The sequence below is a fragment of the Engraulis encrasicolus genome, chromosome 21, assembly GCF_034702125.1.
Source record: "Engraulis encrasicolus isolate BLACKSEA-1 chromosome 21, IST_EnEncr_1.0, whole genome shotgun sequence".
Classification (NCBI taxonomy): domain Eukaryota; kingdom Metazoa; phylum Chordata; class Actinopteri; order Clupeiformes; family Engraulidae; genus Engraulis; species Engraulis encrasicolus.
Window position 1 is genome coordinate 5,807,840 of NC_085877.1, and position 16,851 is coordinate 5,824,690.

Below are 16,851 nucleotides of genomic sequence, written 5' to 3' on the forward strand. Positions count from 1 at the left end.
GTGCTCCCTCCTCCAGCCTAACCATACAATCTCTCTCTCTCTCTCTCTCTCTCTCTCTCTCTCTCTCTCTCTCTCTCTCTCTCTCTCTCTCTCTCTCTCTCTCTCTCTCTCTCTCTCTCTCTCTCTCTCTCTCTCCCCGATGGAAGTTGTTGCTGATCTGCTTTGACTAGGGTCCAATATCATTGATAGCCAAATCTTTATGTACCCTGTTACTGTGAATAAACTGTGGATGTGAAAAGTTGGGGAAATAGTGTTTGAATTCAGAATAGATTATAGATCGTGGATAAGAAGTTTTCCCATGGAAATTGGACCCATTCAAACAGCACATTACTGACATCTAGTGTTTGCTATCATATCTTTCAGCCAATGAGACTATTGCATTAACTGGATGATTCTACAATTAGACTGCACTTTTACGTCAATGGGCTTTATTTGCCAATTCATCTAACTATTAACGGCAGCCAATGAGGTTTTGGACATCAGCACACATTTATCTTTCATAAAGTACAGAAAATAAATACATAACATTATTCTCCTCTGCAAGAATGAATATTTAATACTGGTTTTAGACCTTGCCATGCCGTCCCATTTTCCAAATGATTCAGTCTTCATATTAGCATGTAAAAAAAAAATGTTTTGTCCAATACCATAGCAAATGTTGATTCACAGTAGTTATCACAATATGACAAAACTGTTAAAATGTCTATTGTACTTTCCATTATGCATTAAATTGGCCATTTTGTGTGTGTCTGAGAAAACTGTGTTAACCGTGTCACACACTGAAACCCCCCTCATAAATCAGTCAGGGTTTGGTCCTACGTCCTATGATCAACGCCATAAAATGCCATTATCTCTTTGGGTGGGGATGTGAAGACTGTTTGGTAAGTTTTGGGTTCATCTATTCCATAATGTAATGCATTATTTTTTTATGGTCTAGGGGAAATTGCCTATCAACTGTGTTTTCAACATAATCATAAGAACCTGAATAAGAAATCAAAAGTAGAAAAACACAGATAAAGCGTACAAAGACATGAATTGATTACGGTGTTTTGGTGGAAGTTATCAGGTCTTCAGTCAGCACAACACCCTGAAAATAGCTGAAATGCCAAGCTGTGTCACTGTCAATTGTGTTAGTAGAGTAGAGTAGAGTAGAGTAGAGTAGAGAAACTTTATTGATCCCCCGGGGGAAATTCAGGTGTCAAGTACCTACATAAATAAACACAGAGACACACAGACACAGACACCAAGAGGTTTCCCGATCTGGGCCAGCTCTGGCATCTCAGGCAGTCCAATCCCCAATACTGATGTCCTTCTTAAGGGTGGTTTATGCCTCGAGATCAGCGCCCCTGCGTCGTAATGCAGTGAGCCGCTCAGTTAACGGAGTGAAGCCCCCCCCCCCATCACGCAGGTACTCTGGGGCACCTCCCCAAAATTGTGTCTCGACGCAGGGAGTGATGCAGACAGCGACGGAGTGAAGGGCGGGAAGGAGAGAAAATAGGTCTCTGATTGGTCCTCTCGGCCACCCTGCTCTGTCCTCGAGTCGAGAACAAGCTACTTCCTTGTTCTAACCTTCGTCGGTCTACGGACTGTGAGCTCTTCATTAAATAAGTTGCCCGTGCTTTGTCGTTTCATTTATTTACACGAACCAAAGAGAACACGTGCGCTTGCAAGTTACGACGCTGAAGTTATTTGGACAGTTGAACAGTATTTCCGAGGTCGAGGAAACATTCCGCTTCGTGCGACCTATCCTCGACAAATGAGCCACTTCTTTGTTCCAAACTACCGCGGTGGCTGCCAGTGAAAATATATTGGCATACATTTTTGTAAATTGACATTGAGAATGTTTAATAAGGGTCATGATCATATGCTGTATATTTTGCGAAGGGTTACCAGCCACATCCAACCCACTTTCTCTGTGTGATCAAGACACACCTCAGGAGGTCTGGCCAAGGGGCCTAGGTTTACCTGGACACAATGGGAGCCCCCACAGCTTGGAGACAGACGGGGGATGGTCACTCTACTACAAAAAGACAGATACACTAGGGAAAGACAGAATTCTCCTAGGCTGTTGCTGTTAGGGTGAGGTCACAGAAGAACAGAATTCAAAAATGCTTTAATTATTTGTAACTTCATGCCAGATGCTTTGGATAAATAAACCCGCTGAAATCAAGAATTGGACACCATGCTCTCTGACTCTTTAAAAAGAACACGCTGGATTCTAGCCAACACATAGTAAGTTTGGAAAATGATTTGGAAATGGGTTTACAACGTTTGGAACAAAATGGCTAAAATCCAACAATTGGTGACCCCGACGTGATAAAGAAGGAGAGCTGGTGGACAAAAAGACAAGAAATGGACGAAGGGGCAGTTGGGTGACAACAACTAACAGCCGCTACAATGTGTAATCAAATGGTAAGCAGACCAATGATTTATCTAAGTACTGTTATTGGGCAGATCAAGGTTTTATTGTTGTCACCCTACTGTAGGCATGTCTAAACAAATGGTTAAAGCATTAAGGTTAAAGTGCACAAGAAATACATATGGAACACTGGCTTAAGGCAAAGGTCATAAAAAAAAAAATACGAACAATCATTATGGCTGGGCAGAGGGGCCCATATTTTGTTGATATAATGGATGGCACATATATTATTGGCTGATTGTTGTGTGGATACTGTACTGTGTTGAGATTACATTGCTCTGAGTTACGATGCTGGGGAAGTATTGTGGTAGCATTTGTTGGGAATATTGCATTGCTGGTTATTTATTGGAGTGTTTATAGCTGGGGAAAATGGTGCTTGAAGTGTGGGCCTCGTTGAATGTGTTGGTATGATTGTTACAACTGCATTGTGGGAATCGGTGTAGGTTGACCATGAGAGATTTAATCGGATGTTTAGTTAAGAGTGGAATTTGGTAGTTACAGTGTGAATGTTGCCTATTTCTATGTGAATTGAATAGCAGTCTCCTTTGTATGTTAATCATTGAAAGAATTAATTTAACTAACTAAGCTCAAGGAGTTTAGCAGTAAAGGAGGAGTTAAGACATAAACATAATGGACCTTGGAGGAAAGGGTGACTTCAGAGGATTACCTCCAGTGCTAACATCCACTGTGAAGGGTCAATGGGAAGCCATAAAACAACAGCTTATGGCTGCATCGATTGAAAAGGAAAGGAAAGGAACGGGAGAAAAGTATGACAAAATTTGGGAAGAGTTGAGGAGGCAAAAGCATGTGCCAAGAGATACTGAAAAGCGTGACCTGTTGCCACATCTCATCAAAGCAGTACAGTATGCCCAAATTCAGTTGGAGGAACATGAAAAAAACAGGAAGCAGTCCAGGTTCTCTTTCAGAGATAACTGGAAAAGGGAGAAGGAACAATTAGAGTACAAAAGGAGTTGCCTCCATAATATGTCATTAGCCAGCGCAGCTTTGAAATTTGCACAGACAAAATCGGAGACATGCCCAGAGAATCAACTTTTGTTGATACAAAACAGACCCACCTCAGTATCTCTGCCACCCGCACCAGCATCATACTTTGCAAATGTCTTGGAAAAAGTGAAACAAACTCCTACTAAATTATCACAGCAGTGTCTAAAGACAGTGGAAAGAGAGACAGGAAATGGAAGGAGCAAGTTGCACTCAAAAGTGGAGACAGGGGCATGTTGTGAAACGAGAAAGACAAACGAAAGCAGAGACACAGTGGAGTCACCACTACCTGTGCCTCAGAACATGTTGCCATTGATATGCAAAGACCCCCAGGGGGGAGAGAAGTACAAACCATTCTCCTTCACTGACATGAACTGCATCGTTGAAAAAATGCCCCCTCCGTCAGAAGGGGGAGGGTCATGGATGAGCAAGTTTTTTCAACTCACTTTGGGTCACAAGCTTGCTATTGGAGATTGGAGAGCAATATTGGAGAGACAAGTGACCAGCTTTGATGTTATGCAGATAGAGACCATTGCAGGTACAACCAATTTGGCGGATTCAGAATCATTCACTTCTCATGCTACACAGTTGGGAGGAGCTATGCGAGCAAAGTTTCCTGTTCCTACAGGGACCACACACACACACTCATTCACCATGAAAGAAAATGAAGACATATCAGAATTTCTGATCAGGTGCAAGGACATTTGGACTGATAGAGCAGGGTGTCACCCTGGCTCTGGACAGTGGCAGACATTGCAATTCAGAAAAGCCATCATGGGAAGCGTACCCAAAACAATTCGAAAGGCCATGGAGGACAATCCGGACCTGGCAGGGTGTACCACTGAACAATGGGAAAGGCACTTGAAACATCACATGAAGATACAAAGAGCTAAGGAGCAGGAGGCAAAAGAGGAGACAGACGCAGCACGACTGGAACTATTGAAACTGCAGTTAGAGGAGGCTCGCAACAGAGTGGGTGACACAAAAAATAAATCTGAGTATCAAATGGTTCAACAGACCCTCCACCAAGCGAAAAGAGGTCCAGGGGAATTGGGCAGGAGGCATAGGACTGGTTGGCGTAGGTCATGGGACAAATGCCATGGCTGTGGTGAGTTGGGTCATTGGAAGAGAATGTGCCCCAAAGTGCAGTGGAGAGGGTTCCCAAACATCCCAAATCAATATAGAAGGGGTTATGGGTATACCCCACAGCAAGCGTACCTATTACCACAACCCTCGCCACACCATGGATCAGGGTTTCAGAATTTGGGTGTGGGCATGCCTTGGGGGGCGTCGACACCCTGGGGTCCTTTGACACCCTGGGGAATTGGCCGTATTCATTAGAGGTGGAGCAGAAACCTGACTGACACTGGGGTGATAAAAGAATTGTATGAAATGGGCAAGGTTTTCAAATTTTGGATATCAATTAGCAATAATTTTAATTCATTCAGGTTTGGAAAAATCATACAATTTGTTTTGAAAAAGGATTAAGTTGCATTTAATCGACCTGGTTTCGTGTGATTTAATTAAGTGAAGATTAACTAATTGTCCATTTTTTTTTTCTTCTTAGGAGACGATAACAGGATACGGTTGCCTGTTGTGCAAAGCTCGTTGTTGACCTAATCCCTTCAGGATGTCTGGAGACAATGAGATTGGGAGTCGACACCTAGAGAGGAATATACTCTGAATTGCCTTAATCATTTAGTCCTTTCAGGAACATGACCATGGAGTGAAACCAGGGGACCGATACACATTGGGGAATGTGAACATATCTCTTGTTTTGTATGCTATATGTGAATTTGATTTAATCTACAGGTTAACGATAAGAAGGAACCAGTGTGTCATAACAGGTTATCATCAAGAAGTAACCATGGTTGATTAACTTCAGGTTTCATTCCCTTTTTTCCCCAAGAACAGGAGACTAACATATATGTATTCCTTGTGTGTCTGTCATTGTATGTCAATGGGCCCTATGTCTGTCTCTGTGTTATGTGTGTTCATGTAAAAAATTGAGAGTGCACGTGCAAAGGTTGAATTAAAAAAAAAATGAGAAGAACATGGTTAATATGGCAATTTAACAGAGGCCTACTTACAGTGACGTCATGACATTTATTTTACACATTTTTTGGGTTGTTTCATTTATTGATTTGAGTTTATTCATTCGGTTTCTTCAAGTTGGTTTTGATAATGCTTTCATTTTACGTCTTGATTTGGTTTTCAAATGAATCAATTTGAACCTCTTTGTGAGCATTTTTCTTTTAATAAGCGGTGTTTTCCTTTATTTAAAAAAAACAGATGGGTCTTTCTTTCTCTTTTTGGTCAACAAAGAGTTTGGTTTTGAAGTAAGAAACATTTTTATTTACTATTTGGGTTTCAAATGGATATTTTTCAACATTTTATTTACTATTTGGGTTACAAAGGAATCATTTTCAGCTTTTTAGAAAGGTGGCTTTCTTGTTACAACGTGTTCTTCTTTCAGGAAAATATGACTTTATTTGGTTATGTTCCATCAAAATGCAGTAGTTAGAGATACTATATTAAAATAAGCTTCATAGGATTTCTAGTTTATAGTTTCCATGACTATATTTTCATCGTTTTGGGTTACTTTAAACAGTGCTTTATTTCTTTAGTTGACTTCACCAATTTTCCCTTTATACATTTTGTTTTTATTAAACAAGAAAACTCACTTTGGTTAGGTATGTTATGATATGGGTAATTGATATGGGTTTTTAAGAAAACTAAAAAGTTATAAAAAGTAATATTCAGCGATAAGTCATAAACAATGCCATTTTAACATGAAACTTTAATTAAACAGCTATTGTACAGACTTTGCCGTCTTCCAAGTTCATCCCCCAGTTCTAATTTTATTTCCAAAATTTGGGCTCAAAACCCAGAGGCGGTGAGGTGCCATAGTTTAAATTGATACAGAATCTCAACAGAGTGCAACCATGTGATCAATCAGCGGTCAACTTGGAGGAAACCAGGTGTCATGAAGTAAAGTACGTACTCTCGATTGTCTGGCAGTTGCAAACGTTGAGAAATCCAAGGAGATTTATACGGAGTCAGATGGGAGAACTGTGGTACTCTGCCAGGGCATTGAGCAAAGTACTGTAGGGTGTCCATGACGGGACACAAAGAACTACGCTGGTTCGATCTATGATATGGGACGACAAAGTCCTAGAGTTGGAAACAAGGGGGTGCACTCTGCTTGTTGAAGGGATAACTTACATAAACTTTGGCACACACCTCCACTATTTTAAAGATTAATCTGTTTGGCTGTGCCATACAGATTAAAGAGAGGGAGAGTTTATTTTCATTGTCAATGGTGGATGAATAAGGGACATGTCATTGACTGTATCTTTAGCTTTCTAAGAGAAGTATTCCCCCCCTTCTTCTTTCAAAGAGAAGTAATATTCCCCCTTCTAAGAATTCAGATTTTTTTCCTTACTATAATTTTGGAAGTTGAAAGTTGATTTATGAATTTAGATTAGTAAAGAGGCAAAGGGCTGAAATTGAATTTTTTGCTGTTGTTTCAGAAATGCATTTTTTTTATTTTTTTATTTATGGTTTATGGTTTTTACGTTTTTATGGTTTCTCAACCCATGGAAAGTGTGACATAAAAGTTGGGCAGGGTCTGACATGATAAATGGTGCGCAAACATTTTCTTTTATTCCAGGTTTTTGTTGTGGATTGTCTTTATAGCTCTCTGGGTGATGCGATGAAAATGCAATTTTGGAACAATTTTGAATTTTTCTTTTATTCTTCTTTCTTTCTTTCTTTCTTTCTTTCTTTGGGCTTATCATTCCTATTAAAGAGTTTAACAAACTATTGAGAAGCACTTCACCATAGCTGACACTCTCGGGGGCAAAAAAGAACATTTCTATTTTTATGATGTTGCCACGATATTTTTTCAGTTGAAGAGAGGGACTCCAGAGAAAAGGGGTGACAATATATTGACTGCATTTTTAGTTCTTGTTTTGTATTCTTCTTTTAGGTTTGGTTGTTTATTTTTGAACTGTTGTTTTGGGTTGAACAGATTTTTTGCATTTCAATACCTATAGGCTACTATGGGTAGGCCTATGAATCTCCAACCATAACCCAAGTGATAGCCGTTCGATTGCATTTCAGATAAAGACATAGCAGATGGACATGCTAAGATATTTTTTTTGTGATTCGATGTTGAATCGAATCAAGAGAGGGAATTGAAAATATATTGGCATACATTTTTGTAAATTGACATTGAGAATGTTTAATAAGGGTCATGATCATATGCTGTATATTTTGCGAAGGGTTACCAGCCACATCCAACCCACTTTCTCTGTGTGATCAAGACACACCTCAGGAGGTCTGGCCAAGGGGCCTAGGTTTACCTGGACACAATGGGAGCCCCCACAGCTTGGAGACAGACGGGGGATGGTCACTACTACAAAAAGACAGATACACTAGGGAAAGACAGAATTCTCCTAGGCTGTTGCTGTTAGGGTGAGGTCACAGAAGAACAGAATTCAAAAATGCTTTAATTATTTGTAACTTCATGCCAGATGCTTTGGATAAATAAACCCGCTGAAATCAAGAATTGGACACCATGCTCTCTGACTCTTTAAAAAGAACACGCTGGATTCTAGCCAACACATAGTAAGTTTGGAAAATGATTTGGAAATGGGTTTACAACGTTTGGAACAAAATGGCTAAAATCCAACACCAGTGCGATCAAAAATGCACGTGACATAAAGATTTAATCAGGGCTTTGAACCGTTATTTTTTTCCAAACGTTCCGTTCCGAACAGAAACGGAATTATAACGTTTCCGGTTCTGAGTTCCACCAATATATTGACGTTCCCGAACCGGTTAGAACCAAAAAATATTGTTCCCGGAACGGTTAATTTCGTTCCTGTCATCTGATTACTCCCCATAGGCCTAACTGACGTTAAAAAAGAAAGACGGAAGTGCAAATGAGTCAGCCTACATTCAAAACTGTTTATTCAAGCGGATGAAAAGAATATCCTCCAGAATTTTGTCATTCAGGGACAACCTAAGCGGAGAAGCAGAGAATAAACCTCAATGATGAAAATGTGCGCTCCACGCTGACTTGGGTCACAGGGAGCACTATGATGGACATTGTGAGTTTGTGCATATTTGAAGCGGCCATGGATGCCCAATGACGCCGAACATTGTCGGTGCGCTTTGCACGTACTTCCCTGCAATGTCTTACAATAATGCAATGCAAACTCTGTCCTTTTGTATGACAGTGGTTTCTCTTAATTAAGATGTGGAGTGAAGACTTTGTAATCTACAGCTCTCCCTCCATTCAGTCAGAGAATGTCTGACACAGGACGTGAACCTCAGCCGCCATAGTAACGTGCGCAGGCAAATAATGACTTTGTTTGTTTGTTTGAGGAACGGTATTAACCGGTATTAACCGGTTACCATTATTTTTAAATAAGTGTTCCTGTTCCAGAACATAAAAAATAATAACGTTTCCGGTTTCGTTTCTGTTCCCTGTAAAATACAAAAAGTTTCTGGTTTTCGTTTTCGTTCCTTGAACCGGTTCGAAGCCCTGGATTTAATGTTTCATTTTCATGGTCGTCGAGTCTGTGAAGCTAAAGTAGTGTCCTTCTGTATACTGTTAAACAGTTGAATGGCCCATGGGACAAAGGACCTCTTTAGCTTGCCTGTCCTGCAAGTGAGAGCGCGGAGTCTGTGGCTGAACAGACTCAGCTGGTTACTGAAGGTGGTGTGAAGGGAGTGTAGCTGATTATCCATAATACAGTCCAGTCTGTTCAGAGCTCTGCTCTCAGCTGTTGAGGTGAGAGTCTCCAGCTCCATGTCCACCACTGACCCTGACTTTCTCACCAGTCTGTCAAGGCGTCCCGCATCTCTCTTCATAATGCTTCCACCCCAGCGAGACACAGCATAGAAGAGCATGCTGGCCATGACAGACTGGTAGAACATAAGCAGAAGTTGGCTGGAGACATTAAAGGACCTCAGCCTTCTGAGGAAATAGAGCCTTCTTTGGCCTTTCCTGTAAAGTGCATCTGAATTTGTGGACCAGTCCAGTTTATTGTCGAGGTGCACTCCTAAGTACTTGTAAGTACAGACAGTCTCCTCATTCTCTCCCCCAATAGAAACAGGCACCAAGGGCGGGGTGGAGCGCCTGAAATCAATCACCATTTCCTTGGTTTTGGTGGTGTTCAGGTGCAGCTGATTGTTTTGGCACCATCTTACAAATAGGCCTAAAAGTCATCCACCAGTCCCCTATCCATGATTTGCATGTGACGTCAAACGTTCTAGTGGACGGCTACTGGACGGCAAGAGTGCCACATTAATGAATGGATTCCTATGGGACTCGCAACGTTTAGTAACTCATAACGTAACTTAGATCGCCGATAAACTAAACACTGTGAACACCCATTGTGCTGTTTGTTACAAAAACAGATAGGGTTACAAACCAGGCGTGACTTTTCACTGGATCTCAAAATAAAACGAGAAAGCTGAGGTGAATCGCGGCAACCAACTGGAAAACCATCAAACTAGCCTACTCAAGTAGCTGGATGAGCACCACGGTAAGTTTCTCATTTGCCATCCTTTGTATCATCATTTGTCTCTTAATTCGTGAACGCTAGTTAATTTAAGTCTAATGTGCAATTTCAGTGGCTTTTTCTGTGAGGTCAATGTAAGATGCTTTCCATGATTAACGTTAATTATCAGCATCATTACGCTATGATGGACGTATGCTAAGATATTGCAGGCTGTAACATAAACACGAAATTCATAAAGCTCTTGGTGAAATAGCAAGGCTATGACGTTCATACTGTTAAGGTTCAAATGTAAAAATAAACCATGTGTACATCTCTAGCGCTGATTTCCCAAGTAGTAGGCCTACTCTCCAGCATGATGCTGTCATGAAATGCCAATCACCTTATCCATGCTGGCCTATTTATAATGACATGCATAGGCCCACCAGTGTCGATGTTGTTGTCAATAATATGAAGTCCACCACTTTGTTGTGTTGTCATCCAAATTGTCTGCCCTCTGAAATCAGTCACACACATCAGAGGCTTAATGGTTTGGGAAGTGGTATTACGATTGGAGGGTTGCAGGTTCAAATCCCATCCTACACCTCTCCCTTCACCTCCCATCCAGGCTGAAGTAGGCCTACCCTTGAGCTAGGCACCAAGCCCCATGCTGCAGGGACAGTTAACAATTCACTGTGAGTAACAAAGTTGCTTTGGATAAGTGTCAGCTAAGTGTTATCTTTCTGTGTCTCCAGATGAGAAGAGCGATGATCTGATGTCATGACACATTGGATGTATGGAAGAGCCAGAGGTCCAGCACACCAAGTCAAGTTTAGCCGATTTCAACCTCTTAATCACACCAACTCAATGTAGTAATCAGTTCATTCAATGGCTCAAATACTTTATTTTTAGACACAAAGTACAAATACATTTCAAGGTTTTGTAGGTGATGGGAGGGGATATATTGTGGGGTGGACATGTACAATAGACGTGCAAGTACTTATTTATATTAATAAATGGTTATCTGAACTAGGCCTGTAATAGTCAACCCATTGATGCTGGATGCTGTGTACTCGTTGTATTGACCTAGGTTCTTGGAGCGACACAGCATTTAGGCATGACACATTCGATTTTTTTAGATTAAAAATGTGGGTATGTTAGAGCTGAATTAACATGTTCTAATGCAAGAGGATGGTCTTAGCTTTTAAAACTCATATCATGTCTGTATGTGCTTCAGAGACTTATTTAGTTATTTGGGGGGTTTATAGGATGAGGACACCTTTCTTAAAAAGGGCATAGGCAATTAGCTGGCATTTTGGTGCCGGCTGAAATGGGTTAATATTATTTACATACAGCACTATCCCCATACCAGTATACCTATGTCACCTGAGATATACATTTAGTGGAGACAATATAATTAGTTAGACTAGACTGAAGATAGACAGGCGGTCATGGGTAAGTGGTTAGAGTGTCAGCCTTGTATCCCAAAGGTTGCCGGTTGGACTCCCGACCCACCAGGTTGGTGGGGGGAGTTAAGTAATCAGTGCTCTCCCCCATCCTCCTCCATGACTGAGATACCCTGAGCATGGTACCGCCACACTGCTCCCTTGGGGCGCCATTGGGGGCTGCCCCCTTGCACGGGTGAAGCATAAATGCAATTTCGTGCAGTGAACACTTGTGTGCTGTGTCACAATGTCAATGGGAGTTGGAGTTTCCCAGTTGGGCTTTCACAGAAAATGTCCTACGTTGTTGTATTAGTACAATAAAATAAGCAAGACATGTCTGGATGGACTTCATCATTTCAGTTATTTATTATCACAGCTACTCACCATCAATGACAACCAGGGCTCACCAGCCAACCAGCCAAATGCTGGGAAAATTAAGTTTTGCTGGTAGAAAAGAAAACATACTTGGCACTTTGACCCATTATTTAATGTACCGGTATGTTTGGAGATTAACATACTAGCCATTTTGGGTACTAGTGAATAAAAAAAGTTAATTTAGAGCCCTTCTGAAAACTCCAACAACTGGTACAGGTGATCAGTGCATCAGGGGAGGAATGTAAGGGTAGGCCCGATGGATGAGGGGAACAGCATCACTGATGGTGAGGTCCTGGTGCTGCTGCAAAGCCAAAGAGGAAGAAGCCTCTCTGGACACCTCTTCATGTTGGCTCCCCCATCTAATTAGAAAAAAAGAAAAGACAAACATGCTATAAAAATGAATCTAGCCATGCATTGTAATGTACTGGTACAGTACTGAATAATTAACTCCCTTGGCAATATTGTCTGAATTAAAATGTGATGTAAAATGTCAGAAAATAACACTCATCCCAACTTACTAGTCATGTATTTACCTGTGCTGCTGGGATGCAATTCTTGGACGTCATCCTGGCCACCATGACTCATGGTTTTAGTTTGGGTGCTGACCACCTGACTGATGAACCTGCAATTACTAAACAATAAAAACAATAAAAGATAAATAACAGGTTTGTTGTGCTTTTCTTTCTCTTGTGAAGGTCATCTTTTCAAATGATTTATTTAATCAAATCAAATCAAATCAAAATTATTTAATCAAAGTATGTAACCGACATTCTGTCCTATGTGTTTCTACATGTGCAATGTAATGCAACACCGATTTGAAACATTGAAGTAGGCTATGTCAAGTCAGCTTTTATTGTCACTTTATTTATGGTCATACAAGGGAAACGACGTTTTCTCTCTACATGCAGGACATAGACAGGACTGACAATTACAGACAGACAGAAAGTGCAAGACAGGACAGGTAGCAGTGATGGACTGGTAACATAAGTGGTCAATAATAATACAGTACAAATGAACATATTGGACATGTAAACAGAAGATAAGATGTAGAATTATATTTCACAATAGCCTACATTGTGCAGACGTGGCTGAACAACAATGAAATCCACGTGAATGAAACGAAGCGAGAGAATTCAAGTTAACCTACAAAATACATCTGAGATGAAAAGATATGCTATTCAAAACACCACTTTGCGAAATGCCTGACACAAAATGTACCGTGCGTCTTGTAGCCTAGTAAGTTAGGTTAGCAGCATTATCTTACCTGTGCCATGCCACGAAGAAGAGGATGCAGCCGCGGTGCCCAGCCACCAATGAAGAAACGGTGCATAAATGTGCTTATTTTGCCAATTCAGAGGTTTGGTTTAAGTTCACAACTTTACTGAAGAAAATAAACACGGGATAAAAAAAATACATCGCAGGCAGAGTAAGTTCATGGCTGGAAGCAAGCAACAACTTTCTCTTCTTCTCCCAGTTTCTCGTACCGCCCGTCCCCGTTATGCCATCTAGTGGAGCAGAATACATTTGAATAAATCTATGATTTGAACACATCCACCGTGGCCAACCTAGCCTGATAACGCCAGGTACATATCCCGTTTAAAAAAAATACAAGAACTACGTGTTTCTTTGGTATTTTATGGTCAAAGTTGTCTTCGTCTGCATAATTCCTATGTACGAATGTGTACTTCTGCCGTCCAGCAAAATCGATTACGTAATATTGTGACGTCAATGCAAATGATGGATACTCCTCTTCCTGGCCGTCTCTTATACACCCCACAATTGCAGTGTCGTCTGAGAACTTCTGCATGTGGCATTTCCCAGAATTGTAGCTGAAGTCAGTTGTATACAGGGTGAACAAGACCGGGGAGAGCACCGTTCCTTGTGGCGCTCCTGTGCTGCTAATCACTGTGTCAGATGTAATGTCACCCATCCTTACAAACTGGGACCGCTCGGTGAGTTACCAAGCCAGGCTGCACCCCAATCCGCACCAATTTATCTCTCAGCAGCAGTGGTTGTATGGTGTTAAATGCGCTGGAGAAGTCAAAAAACGTGATTCTCACCACCCTTATCCAAGTGAGCATGTACCCTGTGAAGAAGATACAGGATAGCATCCTCCACTCCCAGCATCAGCTATGATGACAGTTGAAGAGGAGTATGTTTTTGCCAATTTATCTCCATATTGATAGACAAACAAACAAAATCATTCGTGTTTTAGGGATATTGGTTTGTCTGCTCTTTATTTTCTCCTAAGAGGGTGCCGACTTGTTCCCCTGCACTGTTGACCGTGGATGTTGTGCGTGAGCTTGGTTGGGGGGGGGGGGGGGGGGGTTCCGAGGGTGATTGACGGGTGTCATTGCTTGCTCCCGCCTTCGCGCTTTGAATCCCCCCTTCCCTCTTTCACCTGTCATGCGCATCATCCAGTCGACTCCCCTGAGCCGCCCGTTAACATTGTTTCCCCCTCCGAGTGCTCGTGCGGTTCAATCACTGCCAGTCATTTGGCATATTGATTAGCTAACGTGGGGAGAAACAAGCAATTTCATGGACGGGCCCAGAGTTGCCGACTGGGTCTATGCACATAGCGAGGAGGCGGAACTCGTCCCGCATGGGCTCCGTTTGGGGCAGGGGTCGCCAAACCCACCGATGCTACGCCCGGTTTTAGGCCTCTCAGAGGGACCCTCTATCCCTGGGCGAACCTGAACCCGGGACGCCTGTACGGCAAGCAGACGCACCAACCACAACGCCACCGTGTCCGTACCCGTATGGGTTATTTAACTATGACACCTGTGCCGTGCGTCATAGCGTTCCAAATGGTGCGCTGGCTTGGCTTGGCTTGGCTTGGTTTGAGCGTAAAATAACGGAGCCCGTCACGGGCCCATTATTTACTTTCAGAAAGAAAAAACAAGAAAAACGGGTCGTAATTAAGAGAGTAAATATAAGATAAAACAGTGAATATTGTGTAGCATATCGGGCATTTGCGCCTTCAAGTCGCAGCAGACTGTTTGCGCGCTGGGAGTTATGTGACTAATAACGGGCAACAATTGGCATGAGCGGCGTTTCTTTAAAACTGTGGCATCGACAGCTACGGAGGAGTGGCAGATTTTATTGTTTGATGGCTACTTTCGCCGAGGGCAAGTTGTTATCATTTGGGCGTCCAAGCCTGTAATTCGTGCGGTGCGTAAAAGGTGGCCGTGGCATGGAATGCGCTCCCGAGCGGGACCTTTCTAGATGGACTGCTGTAACTAGTTCACCTGTTGGTGTGAATCTCAGTATGTAGCCGTCCCTTTCTCTGTCGCACATAGCAGACATAGCCTAATTATGTTTGTACTTAATTTGCCATCCTTATCTCGCTCGAAATATGTCGGTGTCACTGCGCGCCTTTTTGCCTGCTTCAGCCCGAGATGAATTGAGCACCCCAATCGTGGTGTCCCCGGCTCGAACTATCACGGTTATTATGAATCAGGGAGGGAGTGTTTGATTCAACATTCAAGATTCAAGATTTGTTTATTACGTCTTATTATAGGCCTAGGTGTGCAGCCTATGAAGAGGAAAAATGGTTGTGTTTTTTGTGTCATACCAGATTTAAAAAGAAAAAAGAGGGAGTGGGGGATGGAAAAAAAAGTGCAAAGAAAGTGCCTTGTTGTCTTCAGCATGAATTCAGTAATCTAACTGCTTGGTGGCTCATGTGTTGTGCGATAGATTGTGTGTGCAGGTGACCTGATCTCCGACTTGGCCTGTCAGCTGTGGCGAGCTGCCGTTTTGTTCATCGTCAAGTCAACCAATGTGAAGACAGCATCTGAATGACAACGTTTGTCCGAGAGTGTGCGTGCGCGCAGAGTGTTTGGTCACGCGCAGTGGCTTGGACGGGGCGCGCAAGTGTGTGGGCGCGCAAGCCGTGTCCCGTATGCGTGCAGGTGCGAGTGTATGGACGCACATAGGCGCGCACACACACAGAGGCGCGCACAGGCGCACACAAACGCCCGCACCTGCGCTAAAACCCGCCAAGCAAATGTATCAACACCATCATGCACACACACGCCCACATATACAGACACTGCGCCAGGCGTTAAACCCGGATTGAACGAGTCCATTAGTTGCAGTAGAACTGTCCTCCAGGCAAAACAGCGGCTTGGCCGAAGCACGCAGGCACCCCACCACTAGTAGCCTACTGGCTCTGGAGACCACCGACACTTATTACAACACGAGTGCACTCGCGCGCAACAGCTCCAAATGGCCACACTCCACAGCTTACTCGCCACCAGGTTTATTGGCTACAAGAAGCACCAGCCACGGTTTAGTATGTGATTCCGAAATAGCAAAGGAATTCGAATAGGGAGGTGGGGAGGGCTACGACTGACCCTTGACTGAAACAGGCGAAAGCGCATCAACTTTACGCAGCGTCTTAGCGCACTCCGGGCGACCATTAATTAAAACAGGGCGGTGTAACCATTTGGTCCACGGTATCCAGCAACACTGCCCATGCAACTGCCAACAACGAGGCCTGGCTACGTTGAACAGAAAACGTCAGTACTGGTCCTGGAAGCATAGGCCTCACTCGTTTTATAGCCTTAAGCCCGCCTACCGCTGTCAATCAAGCAGTGCATCACATCTGCAGGTGCGCCCTGCTACAATCTACCCCTACTGGTAATCGAGATTTAATAATAATAGCCTAATAAAAAAAGTACAATTTCCAATTTCCTTTCTAAAAAACCATTAAGATCCACTCTGCTACAATTGTTTTTAGTCTGAGAATACAAAAGGACACCAGCGGGGTTGAGTCTGGTTAGCAGTGACGTTCGTATACTAGATTCATGGTGTAGGCCTATAGCCTACCAGCACATTTCATAATGAACGTGACCCATTGTTCAATACATTTAATTAACAGACTAAGCTAAAACAATTCATATTTTTTATTGATCCAGTCTTAAAATACAAAAGGTGCGTAAAAAGGTGGAATTGGCGTGGAATGCGCTCCCGAGCGGGATCTTTCTTGACGGACACTTTTGCCGTGCGTCATAGCGTTCCAAATGATGCGCTAGCTTGGAACGCGTTTGAGCGCGAAATCATGCAGCCCGCCACGGGCCCATTATTTACTTTCGCT

General features: G+C 42.7%; 1 long non-coding RNA gene across 1 annotated transcript; it reads left to right on the forward strand.

The window, feature by feature from the left end:
- The first annotated feature begins 9,840 nt into the window (after window positions 1–9,840).
- LOC134437483 (uncharacterized) lies at window positions 9,841–10,822 on the forward strand. Its single transcript, XR_010032390.1, has 2 exons — window positions 9,841–9,981; window positions 10,689–10,822. It is a non-coding gene; the product is annotated as an uncharacterized LOC134437483 (long non-coding RNA).
- Window positions 10,823–16,851: the final 6,029 nt, after the last annotated feature.